Genomic DNA, 13,705 nt, shown 5'->3' with positions numbered 1-13,705 from the left:
GTAGAGCCACAACCATTCAGGTGTGACAAAGCAGGGGATGTTCCTCTAAAAATCTGGAGTTTACATATAATGCGATGGTCAGATGAACAGTCTCACTTCTTATAATTGGAGAAAAATCAAGCAACTAATATTGAGAAGTAGGATAACTATGCTTTGGGTCTGATGAATTGATAAGACCCAAATCTCTTGACAAATCTGTAGTTGCCACATATCATTTGGAAAGGATCTAGAATGAAGGGTGCTTGCAGGTCTTTTTTATGTCCCGCCCCGAAAGTCACACTCAGTTCATAAAACAATTTAAAGTTTCCAAAGCACTTTCACAGATGCTGCACATTGGATTTTTACAAAAAAATGTTATGAAACTGACTGCTCAGGCCTCTTAACACCCTCTTTACAAGTGAAGGATATGAGGTTAAAATTAAAAATGTGAAGTATTTTGTTTATGATCAAAACATTGGTGGAAAGAAGCAGGCTGAGATTTGTTTTTGGTTTACTTCTTAAAATTAATTTTAAGACAATTATTGTCTCAAAAATGGAATGTGTTAACATAGAGTCAAGTGATGAAGTGCACACACCTGAAGTATATAGATCATTAGAGTTTTGCCCATGTATATACCCATGTAGTCAACACCCTGATCCAGAACATTCCCAGCACTCCAGGAAGCTCCCTTGTGCCTTCAGTCAACGCTCCCTCCAGAGAAAACCACTCCTCTGAAATCTACCACCGTAGATTATTTTGGCCTGTTTTAAAACTTTGTATACGTGGAATCATGTATTAATAGTATATGCTCCTTTTTATCTGACTACTTTCACTCAATATTACATCTATTGTGTATAGCAATAATTCATTCCTTTTCGTTGCTATGTAGTATTCCATAGTATGAATGGTGAAACAATATATTTATATTCTATCATTAGTGGATATTTAAATTGTTTTCAGTTTGGAAATATGAATAAATATGCTATGAACACTTGTGTACTGGTGTCTTGGCAGACATAAGCACTTGTTTCTAATACACTCATTAGATATGTGTTAGATGTGTATGTGAAATTGTTGGGTCAGCTCTAGTAGATACTGTGTTTTTGTTTGTTTGTTTCTTTGTTTGTTCTTTTGTGACAGAATCTCACTCTGTTGCCCAGGCTGAAGTGCTGTGGAATGAATACAGCTCACTGCAGCCTCGACCTCCTGGAATCAAGCAATCCTCCCACCTCAGCTTCCCGTGTAGCTGGCACCACAGGCACATGCCACCATGCCCAGCTAATTTTTTTTTTCTGTAGAGATGGGAGTCTCACTTTGTTGCTCAGGCTAGTCTCCTGGCCTCAAGCAATCCTCTCACCTTCACCTCCCAAAGTGCTGAGATTACACGTGTGAGCCACCATTCCCAGCACATACTACCAGGTTTCTGAAATGGTCGTACCGGGGACTGGGATTTGAATTTGGATTGTTTGGGTGTTGATGCTCTTGTGACATAACACTTCCCCCTAGTGCAACCCCCACCCCAGAGTTGGAGGAAGAATGGGTATCTCAATTCTGGGATGCTTTGGGTAGACAGCTGCTAGAAAAAGACCAAACCATTGCTTCACTTACTTCACACATATGCTCAAGCCTTGGACCTGGGGCCAAAGGTTATTCTTACTTACTCAGTGGTAATGCACAGGTAAGGCAGAGAGAAAGAGCCTGAAACCCACTGAGAGAACACTTTCTTCATTTTACTCATTTTCTTAATCCTTTATTTAATACCTATTTATTAAATTGATAGCAGAAAGACTATGTCAGTGTGGCAGGATGAGAGCATGCTCCAGTCTCCTTTGATTTCAGGCTCCAGAAGAGACTACAGAGATATTTCACACACATGTTCTCATGCATATACACGTACACGCCTGTGCGCGCGCACACACACACACACGCACACCCTGCAGCAGATACTGCTGGTTCCTTGCCCATTTCCCTCATCCATACCACTTGGATAGGACTAATGAAAAAGATTGGAGGAGCTTTGGGGTTCCTCTGATCCTGAAAGCAGAAGGGAACCTGGGGGTAACCATGGAGGAATCTGATGGGGTACCTGGTGGGAGTGCAGGCAGCGTGGCCCTTCCCTCCTCCAGCACTTGTGCGAAGCAGTGGGTCACTGAGATGTCAGGCCTGCATCCTTTTCTGTTGGGATTCTTTCCACCTCTTAGTAGCAACTTCTTTCCACCTCTGGTGCCTTGATACTCACAACTTTTTTCTCCTCTTCCCCTGAAAAAGCCTTCTTCATACGGCACTCCTTCTAGGGACTTTTGAAGTTCGGTCTTATTACAAAATATGTACATAAATATGTAGAATTTCCAGCACCAAGCCAGACGTGGTGGCCATGACCCTGAAATCACACCACCTTCAGGCCAGAAAGGCTGATATTGAGAACCGAGAAGCAGTCCTGTGCTGTGTTTTGAGCTCTCCCTCCCCTTCTCTTCCTGCTGCATCTCCGTGGCCCTTCTCTCTGTACCCATCCTCAGGAGTCATAAAATGTAAGTTGGTTCTGCTTCTGCGATTCTGAGAGATTTGGCTGACTTTGCTCTGAGAGGAGGCATTCTTCTGCAGATGCTGAATTTTTAATTATTTATAGTGAATATTAGAGTGTACCAACTCCCAGGCAGACCTCTCTTCAACAAAAATGTATTCTATAGATGTAGACTCCAGGAAAACTTTATGTAGGTTAATTTCAATTTTACAATAATGAATATTTTATTTTTCAGTAATTCATAATGGCCCTTGAGGAGCCATTATTTTTATGTAAATATGCGTAGTCTAAAACCTCCCAAGATGTACTTGCCCATATTTTTGGTCTGGGTAACAAAGATATAGTTCTATAGTGAACCACTTCTCCTAAGTTCTGTTAAAGGGTTGCTCTCCCTCTCTTTTTCTTTCTAGTTTAATTAAATTTTTTTAGAGACAGGGTCTTACTCCATTGCCCAGGCCAGAGTGCAGTGGTGTGATCATGGCTCACTATAACACTGACCTCCTGGGCTCAAGTGATCCTCCCACCTCAGCCTCTTGAGTAGCTGGGACTACAAGTGTGTGCCCCCATGCCCAGCTAATTGTTAAAATTTTTTGTAGAGATGTAGTCTCACTCTGTTGCTCAGGCTGATCTCAAACTCCTAGCCTCAAGCAATCCTCTGACCTCAGCCTCTCAAACTGCTGGGATTACAGGTGTGAGCCACTGTGCCCGGCCCTGCTCTCCCTCTCTTTCTCCCTCTCCTCCGGCTGACTTTCCTTCCATTTATATTCACTCAGTCAACTCAGAAAGAGCACCAAATAATTTTATATTGCCATATAAACATGGTACTGTCTGAAAGTGTAAATTACTAATGGATGAGCCAGTCTCACCTTAATCTTTTTGTCTGTTAGAGAGCATTTTGTCCTACCAGTTACGAAAATAAATATTAGAAAACTTACTGGATTTGGTCTCACTCCTCAAAGTACAATGGAGGCAGAATACACAGTTAATTTTGGAAAAGACAAAGAACCTTTGCAGAAATATGACCCAAGGGGCAACGTGGTATTACAGGTCCTACAGACTAAAGTAGAAACCTCAGGTACTATTAGGCCCCAGTCTACTGGAACATGGACCAGTTTCCAGCCTAGAGGTAAAAGAGGAACTAAAGAGGCATCCAGAAGATCTACCCAATTACAGCCCAACAAGAGAGTGAAGAATGGTCAGGTTGGCTGGGCATGGTGGCTCACGCCTGTAATCTCAGCACTTTGGGAGGTGGGCAGATCACATGAGACCAAGAGTTCAAGACTAGCCTGGCCAACATGGAGGAACCCCATCTCTATTAAAGATACAAAAATTAGTCGGGCATGGTGGTGCACGTCTGTAATACCAGCTACTAGGGAAGCTGAGGCAGGAGAATCGCTTGAACCTGGGAGGCGAAGGTTGCAGTGAGCCGAGATCACGCCACTGCACTCCAGCCTAGGTGACAGAGTGAGACTCTGTCTTAGGAAAAAAAAAAAAGAATAGTTAGGGCATCATGAAGGATGGGAGCTGCCTCCAGGGAAACAGCTTAGCCATTGAAAAAGGAAGCTGAACCCTTCGATTCTTGAATTTACCCAAGGACTTCATGAAATTGATAGCATTCTTCAAAGCTAGAGTGGTGGCTTGTTTACATAATAATGTAGTGTTTTTATTGAAATGCTTAAACACGGTTTTGGCAGTGGGGTTGTGGGCGGAGAAAGAAACAGGGAGAGTACGTAAGAGGCAGAGTGTAACACGCAAGCTCCTGCCCTGTGCTGCGGGTAAACCCACGCAGTGGTATTCATGGATGCTGCTGTTTCTTGCTTTGAGGAAAAAGGATACATAGATGATCATGCAAAGCTCAAAGCAGGCATTGAAATGCCAAGTCAGACAGTGGCCCGAAAAGCTTTCCTTTCCGTAACCTCTTTTATACTTCTCCTGATCCCTCTAGATGTAAGGAAGACACCAAGAAAACTTTGGGAGATAAGGAAGAAGTAACTCAGAGACCATGCTCTGTCTCCTTGTCATCCTGTTGTAAGCATCCGAATGACCCAGATTACATAATCCGCCTGCCCCATGAGTACCTAATTAACATCTTACCATACCAGATACAAAAGTGAAGAGGTAGTTTGCACAAAATGTGCTATTACAAAGTGCTATTGATGCTAGGAGGCTCCAAACCAATATTATTCCTGGAACCATTTCATAACAACTTGTTCCTGAAGACATCCAAGGGGACAGAGTCCATGATTAGAATTTCAGACCCAGTGCAGAGGTTCCCCCAGGGACACTCTTTAATTAAGAACCTTCCCAAGATCACTCAGTTTATAAACTGTGGGTTGTGGCCCCTAGTGGGCCAGTTCTGCTCTGGCTCCATCTGGAAACAATACCTCTCATGATAACATCGAAGTGGACATTTCGGTGAGGACTGCAAAGTGGGTGGTGGGTTGGAAGGCCATCCAGAGCTCCTGGGAGGAGGGTCTTGTTTATCTCTGGGCCCTGACAGCATCTTGCCCAATTTCCGTGATGATTCCCTGGATCAGGATGTCTGCATTTCAGCTGGTTAAGGATCTTGTGGCATCACTTGACTGCTTCTACAGTTCTCATCTGTCCAAAACTAATATGTTTTGCCCCATTCCTATGGGCTCAGCCTTGCCTAAGTCTCAGAACCTCCCTTAGGCTCTGTCAAGGGAGATACACAGAGTTCAGCCCCCCAGAGTTCAGTATCAGGTCACATTTGTAGGTGGTCTGGCCCAATCTGGAGTCTGAGTTCTTGTAACTAGTCTTATTTCTGATTCATTTCTGACCTGTCCCCAGCCACCTCCACTGCAGTCCAAGATTATATAATGTATGGTGAAGAGTTTGAGACCTCAGGTCAAATCCCATTTAGGCCACTTACCAACTGTGTGACTGTGGAACAAGTGACTTAACTATGAAACTTGCCTTCCTCATCTATGAAAGAAGGATAACAATGCCAACCTCAGAGGCCTGGCCTGTGCAGGAAATGAGCTAGTTTTTGTAACCCCCTACTACTGTGCCTGGCACACGGTGGCATTCAAGACATGGTAGCTGCTATTGCGATTTCAAAAAATAGCAGCTTCATTGAGATGTAATTTATACACAATGAAATGCTTCCCTTTAAAGTGTAAAATTCAGTACTTTAGTATCTATGTAGAGTTATACAACCATAGTCACTGTCTAATTTCAAAAAGTTTTTCATCATCCCAACAAGAAACTCCGTATTTATAAGTAGTTACTCCCTATTCCCTCTCCCTCAGCTCCTGGCAACTGCTGATGAATTTCTGTCTCTATTGATTTGCCTATTCTGGACATTTTATATAATTATGTAATATGTGGCTGTTTGTGTCTGGCTTCTTTCACTTAAAATAGTATTTTCAATGTTCATGCCAGTTGCAGCATGTATCAGTACTTCATTTCTTTTCATAGCTGAGTACTGTTTCGTTATGTGGCTATACCACATTTTGTTTACCCATTCATCTGTTGATGGACATTTGGGTTGTTTCTACTTTTGGGCTATTTTGAATGATGCTGTTATAAATGTTTGCGTACAACTTTCGGGGCAACATATGTTTTCATTTCTCTTGAGTGTATACTTGGGAGTGGAATTGCCAGGTCATATGCTAACCTTTATGTTTAACTTTTTAAGGAACTGCCAAAGTGTTTATTACAGTGGCTGCACCTTTTTACAGTCCCATCAACAACATATGAGGGGTCCAATTTCATTATATCCTCACTAATTATTCTTGTCTGACTTTTTGATTATAGCCATTCTAATGGATATGAAATTATATCTCATGCTGACTTGTAATTCCCTAATAACTAAAAATGTTTGCATCTTTTCACATGCTTATTGGCCATTAGTGTATCTTCTCTGAAAAAATATATATTCAAATCCTTTTCTCATTTTTAAATTGAGTTATTTATCTTTTTATTGCTAAGTTGTGAATTGTTTTATATCTTTTGTATATGTCTCTAATCTGATATACGATTTGCAAATATTTTCTCCCACTTTCTGGTTGTCTTTTCAATTTTTTCTTGGTGTACTTTGAAGCACAAAAGTTTTAAATTTTGATGCCATCCAATTTATCTACTTTTTCCTTGGTTGCTTTTGCTTTAGGTACTATATCTAAGAAATCATTGCTTAGTCTAAGGCTCAAGATTTTCTCCTATGTTTTCTTCTAAGAGTTTTATACTTTGAGGTCTTATGTTTATGCCTGTGATCCACTTTGAGTTCATTTTGTATGTGATGTAAGGTAGGGATACAACTTCATTCTTTTGCATATGGATATCCAGATGAGTCAGCATTATTGTTGAAAAGAATATTCTTTCCCCCTTGAATTGTCTTGGCACCCTTGTGCCAATTTTACATAAATGTATGTTTTTATTTTTGTATTCCAATTCTATTCTATTGACCTATATGTCTATTCTTATGCCAGTACCACACAATCTTAATTACAGTAACTTTGTAGTAAGGGTGAGTTGTTCAACTTTGTTCTTTTTTTTTTTCCCAAGACTATTTTGGCTATTCTGGACCCCTTGAATCTCCACACAAATTTTAGGATCAGTTTGCCTATTACTGGAAAAAAAAAAGGATTTTAATAGTGATTGCATTGGAACTGTAGATCAGTTTGGGGAATACTGCCATCTAAACAATATTAAGTCATATGATCCATTAACATATGTCTTTCCATTTATTTAGGTATCATCTAATTTAACAACGTTTTGTAGTTTCCAGTGTAGAAGTCTTGCATTTCTTTTGTGAAATTTATTTTTAAGTGTTTTTTTTTTATGTTATTGTAAATGAAGTTGTTTTCTTAATTTCCTTTCATTGCTAGTATATAGAAATGCAATTGACTTTTGTGTATTCTTCTTGTTTCTTGCAACCTTTCTGAACTAGAACTTATCAGTTCTGATAGTTGTGTGTGTGTGTGTCTGTGTGTGTGTGTTTGCATTTCTTAGGATTTTCTATATACACAATTGTGTCATATGCAAATAGGTATATTTTTACTTCTTTCTTTCCAACCTGGATGCCTTTCATTTATTTTTCTGGTCTAATTAGCCTACATAGTGCTGCCAGTAAAATGCTTAATAAAAATGGCAAGAGTGGATATTTTTCTCTTATTTTTGTTTTGTTCCTGATCTCGGGGGAAAGCTTTCAGTCTTTTACTATTAAGTATGATGTTAGCCATGGGCTTTTTATAGTTGTCCTTTGTCAGGTCAAGAAAATTTCCTTAGATTTCTAGTTTGTTGACTTTTTTTTTTTAATCACAAAAGACTGTTAGATTTTGTCAAATGCTTTTTCAGTATCTATGAGATGACCATGTGGTAGTTTTTTTCCTTTTATTCTCTTAATAAGGTATATTATGCTGATAGATTTTTAAATAATGAATAAGCCCTACGTATCTGGAATAAATCCCACTTGTTAATGACATCTAATACCTTTTATATATTGTTGGCTTCAGTTTGCTAGTACTTTGCTTAAGATTTTTGCATGTGTATCATAAGGTACATTGGCATTGTCTGGTTTTGGTATTAGGTTATCACTGGCCTGACAGGGTTGGGAAGTGTTCCTCTTCCTCTTCACTGCTTCTTCTTCTTCTTTTTTTTTTTTTTTGAAAGAGTTTGTAAATGATTCATCTTAATTTTACTTTAAATGTTTGATAGAATTCACCCATGAAGCTGTCTGAAACTAGGCTTTTCTTTGGGGAAAGTTTTAAAATTACTAATTGACTATTCTTTACTTGGTATAGATCTGTTTGGATTTTCTATTTCTTCTTCTTCCTTTTTTTTTTTTTTTTTTTTGTTTTGAGACAGAGTCTCACCCTGTCACCCAGGTTGGAGTACAGTGGTATGATCAGTGCTCACTGCAGTCTCAACCTCCTGGCCTCAAGTGATTCTCTCACCTCAACATCCCAAGGAGCTGGGACCACAAGCATGCACCACCATGCCCGGCTAATTTTTGCTTTTTTTTTTTTTTTTTTTTTGTAGAGACAGCGTTTTGCTTCTTGTCCAGGCTGGTCTCGAACTTTTCAGCCCAAATGATCTGCCCGCCTCAGCCTCCCAAAGTGCTGATATTACAGGCATGAGCCACCATATGTGGCCTAGGTTTTCTATTTCTTCTTGAGTCCAGTTAAGTAGTTTTTGTTTTTCTTTGAATTTGTCCATTTCATCTGTTTTCTTATTTGTTGGCATACATTTGCTCATAATATTGCCCTGTAGTCATCTTGCTTGACCTATCAGTAGCCTATGACACAGCTGATCATTCTCTCCACCTTGAAATCCTTTTTTTACTTAGTTCCTGAGACACTGCACCTGTTTCTCTGAGCTCTTCATCTCAGGTTCTTTTGTTGGCTCCTCATTCCCCAAACCTCTAAACATCAGAGTGTCCCAAACCTCAGCACTGGACTTCTTCTCTTCTCTATCCATTCTTCCTCCTTGGTGCTCTCATCCAATCTCTTGATTTTAAGTATCATCATTAATTAGGTGACATCTTCAAGATTTATAACTCCAATTCCAATTGCTCTTCTGAATTCTGGCTCAAATATGCAATTGCCTACCTGACATCTGTACTTAGATGTTGCATATCCATTTCAGACCTCACCTGTCCAGCACTAAACTCTTGATATTCCCATGTGAATGTGCTGTTCCCTTAGACTTCCTCATCCCAGTAAATAGTGTCTCCATAATTTCAGGTGCTCAGCCACAAACCTTGGAGTCATTCTTAACTCCTCTGTCCTCTCATATCCAATAGCTAATCTTTTTTAAGAATCCTGTAGACTCAACCTTTAAAATATGTCCAGAATCTGGCCACTGATTTCCACCTCCATTGACTACCACCACTGCCACAGGTCACAATCAACCCTCACCTACACAATGAATGGCCTCCTCAGTGGTCTTCCTACTTCTGTCCTTGTCTCTTTACAATCCATCCTCCATATAATATCTAAACAGAGTACACTAATGTCTTTAGTCAAGTCATGTCATTCCTCTACTGAAAATGCCCTCAAAAGCTCTCGTGTCACTCATGAGACAGAGTCCTTACAGTGCCTACCAGCCCTTTACAATTCGGCTCTCAGTATGTCTCTCATGTCTCCTGCTTTATCCCTCATGTACTCTTCTCCAGGAACACTTGCCTCTGTGCTGTTCCTTAGACATGCCAAGTATTCTTCTGCCTCAGGTCCTTTGCACTTACTGTGCCCTCATACAGGGCCAGAGATTCTCATGCTCCTTCCCTCCCTCCTTCAGGGATTTCCTTCAATGCCACCTTTCATTGTGGCCTTCTGATATTTTCTCCCTCTCCCTTTGCCAGCATGCTCTATCCTTTCTTCTGTTCCATTGTTCTCCAAAGCACTTACCACCACCAGTGAAACACCATGTATGTTTTAATCATTTGTTTCCTATCTCTCCCACTAGAGTCTAAGCTCCATGAGGGCAGGAGTTTTCGCCTGTTTCACTGTGTACTCTATTCCAAGCACCTAGAACAGTACCTGGCTCATAGTGGCTGCTATGATGGTTCCCATATCTGGCTGTGCTTCGTTCATTCATTCAACAATATGCGTATTGCATGTGCATGAATGAATGAAGCACGACCAGGTATGGGAACCACTATTAGGGAGGGCATTCAAACAGCATGAGGGTGGGTGGTCTACTCTTGGGGCCAAAATTATGATATTGTGTGATTTGGAGAAAGGTGTACTGAGTGCCTACTATGTGCATGACACTGTGGAAGACAAAACAAGACATTGACCGGACCCTGATCCTTTCGCTCAATTCAATTTGACAAGTGAGCCCCTGCAGAGAGTCTGACATTATGCAAGTTGTTGGGATTCAGGGACAACTAGGACACACAGTAACTGCCCTCAATGAGCTTGTCAAGAATTCATAGAAGCAAATACATTATTATAATACAGGATTATGAGTGCTTCTTTGGAGGAAAACACAAAATACAAAATACAAAATTGGGCCACTAGATATTTCAAAGGTTGGCAGGGGCCCTCAAGGCTTCCACTGGAGATGATTTTGAGCTGGCTCGTAAGTAAATATATGTCAGAGAAGCTTATTATTTCATAGGATGATAAGTAACATTAAAGACAAAACAGTAGTTACAAGGAAGTGTGCCACTCATCTTTGAGTTGCCTCATACCAGCTTGAGAGAGCTGAATGCTAAATTTTCAGAAATTTCAAGAGTTGATTAACATCATGTTGGTAGCTTGAATTTGTCCATGGTGGGAGAATACAGCACATAAACCAGCTGCATATATATCAGGGTTTCCCTGTCAGCACCTACTCAGTGGAGCTGTTTGCTAAACATTTACCAGCATACCCACCCCTGGGCACAGGACAGATGTGTTCCCATGGTTTATACCATGGGATGGTAATAGCAGCTGTCAGTTAGGGACAATACACCTAGGCGATGGAATCTGAGCTGGGCCTTCCTGGTGGGCAAGACTTGAACATCCCAAAGTGAAGATACTAGGTGGAATAGAATCCCCCCAAGATTCATGTTAATCTGGACCCTTAGAATGTGATCTTATGTTAGAAATAGAGTCCTTGCAGAGGTGACTAGTTAAGGTGAGGTTATATTGAATCAGGACCTTAAATTCAACAACTGGTGTTTTTATATGAAGAGGGAGATTTGGATACAGAGACGCAGAGGAAACCCAGGAAGGAATGTCATGTGAAGAGGGACACATGGAGATATGTAGCAATTAGGTTGGTGCAAAACCAATTGCCATTACTTTTAATGGCAACAACCGCAATTGGTTTTGCACCAACCTAATACAAGCCAAGATATGCAGAGGATTGCTGTTAATCATCCGAAACTGGGAAGAAGCAAGGAAGGATGCTTCCCTGTAGGATTCAGAGGGAACACAGTCCTGCTGAAACCTCGATTCTTGATTTCAGACTTCTAGCTTCAGAACCGTGAGAGAATAAGTTTTAAGCCACCAAGTTTGGTAGTTTGTTACTGCAGCCCAAGGAAACTGACACAGAATTGGATGAATAAGGAAAAAGAGGTGGGGATGTAGAATGGATGCCCAATGGATGGGGAAGGATAAGAACCATTCCCATGTATTGAGGGCTTCTATAAGCCTCCTCTGATCCTATGATGTCCTTCCTGCATCTTTAACATCATTTCTGTGATCCTTAAAATACTCCTATGAGGCAGAGTTCATTATGCTCGTCTTGAAGATAAAAACAGCATAGTTAAGAGATGTTAAGCAGGTTGGGCATGGTGGCTCACGCCTGTAATCCCAGCACTTTGTGAGTCGAGGCAGGTGGATAACCTGAGGTCAGGAGTTCGAGACAAACCTGATCAACATGGTGAAACCCTGTCTCTACTAAAAATACAAAAACAAAAAAAAATAGCTGGGTGTGGTGGCAGGCATCTGTAATCCCAGCTACTTGGGAGGCTGAGGCAGGAGAATCACTTGAACCTGGGAGGCAGAGGTTGCAGTGAGCCGAGATTGTGCCATTGCACTTCAGTCTAGGCAACAAGAGTGAAACTCCATCTCAAAAAAAAAAAAAAAAAAAAAGCAATTTGCTCAAGGTGACACAGCTATTTATGACAGAACTCTGATTTGAAACAGGCTTGTTGGTTTTTAATGCTCACATTCCTTCCTCTGTGACACTCTGCCTGGCTGATATTCTCTCCCAGGTGGGCAAGAACCATCTCAACAATCTCAAGTGATGGAGATGGAAATGAGATATTAAAATCTTCAATGTCTACATCAAGGAAGAAGGACAATGAGATTTTAGGGCCCAAGTAGAGTTCAATATCTTTTGCATTGCACAGATCACCTCAACCTGGTAGAAAGATTCGGAAGTCATTAAAGAATAACACTTCAAGTAATCACAGACATGCTAAGAAAAATTCTATAGGGGAACTGAGACCCTTTGTATTGGAGGAAACCCACCATCATGTTAAGAAGAGATAGAGCAGCTGATGTATATGTTGATTAAAATCTTTTCTCCCCCTAAATGGTGACTTTTATGGGGCATTGCAGTCAAACGTCACAGTTAAGGGAACAAAAATCTGGCTACTAGAACAGCAGGCCACAGGGAGACAACATTGTGCACATTTGTACACATAAGACAAATTTCGACTGTGAAAATGTTTCCAACAGAGTTAAAAGGGAAGAATCACATCAAGTGACTGTGGTGAGTATTGCACTGCATTCAGGATATAGTTAATGGATAAAAAGCCAATGACTAGCCAGGCACAGTGGCGCATGCCTACGTATAGTCCCAGCTACTCAGGAGGCTAAGGCAGAATGATGGCTTAGCCCAGGAGTTCAAGGCTGTAGTGCAGTGAGCTACGATCTCATTTTGCCGTTAGGATTTCATTTGAATTTGTATATGGATAAGGGTGATCAACCAATTATGTAATATAAGGGAACATTTCTAACATAGGTGCACTAGTTAAATGGGAGGAGCATGTAATTATAATTTTCTGAATTCCTCACCTTACCTTGTTTACAAATAACGTAGCCTACATATGGGATATGATTTTTCTCATCTAATTACTAAATTTATTAAAAGTCTAACATTAAAAATGATGACATTTTACCTATTTGTTTTTTTTTTTTTAAATTATGGTGGTTAGAATGTTTTAATCTGTGATTCTAACTCTCTGGGGTCTGAAGTTGGCTTAGCAACAAGAATTGGCTTCCATTACGCCCATATTTCACTGGAGTATTCAACAGAGAGATCAAAAACTAGTAGCCTGAGGGCCAAGCTTGGGCTGTCACTAAAGTGAGTTATGTTTGGCTGTTACTGGTTGGTTGTCTTAAACATTTGACTTCAAATGCCTTTAGTTGAAGTATGACCACACTCTGTCTCCACCACTCTTTATGGTCTCACATCCAGCCCAGTGCCCATAGTTTATCATCTAGGTGGCCCTTGAAAACCTTTGCTTCTGCTATCGTTGAAGGGAATGTTTTGTTGGACTATTTTTCCCACACTTGCAGAAATATTTCTGTTATTTTGATTATGCTTCTAATTCCTACAGAAGGCATATTAGTTATTCATACTTCAGAGTGAAATAGTTCAGTCAGATTGCTGTTCTTTTCAAGTCTAAAGTCCAGCCTGGAGAATCCTGGAGTTTTTCTGGTAGGGAGTGTGTATCCTTGAAGCTTAAATGATTAAGGGAAAAGGGTAAGCCGAGAGGGACCAGGTAGAAGGGAACTTTG

This window comes from Pongo pygmaeus, chromosome 21 (genome assembly GCF_028885625.2).
Source record: "Pongo pygmaeus isolate AG05252 chromosome 21, NHGRI_mPonPyg2-v2.0_pri, whole genome shotgun sequence".
NCBI lineage: Eukaryota > Metazoa > Chordata > Mammalia > Primates > Hominidae > Pongo > Pongo pygmaeus.
This window is presented reverse-complemented; position numbering follows the sequence as displayed.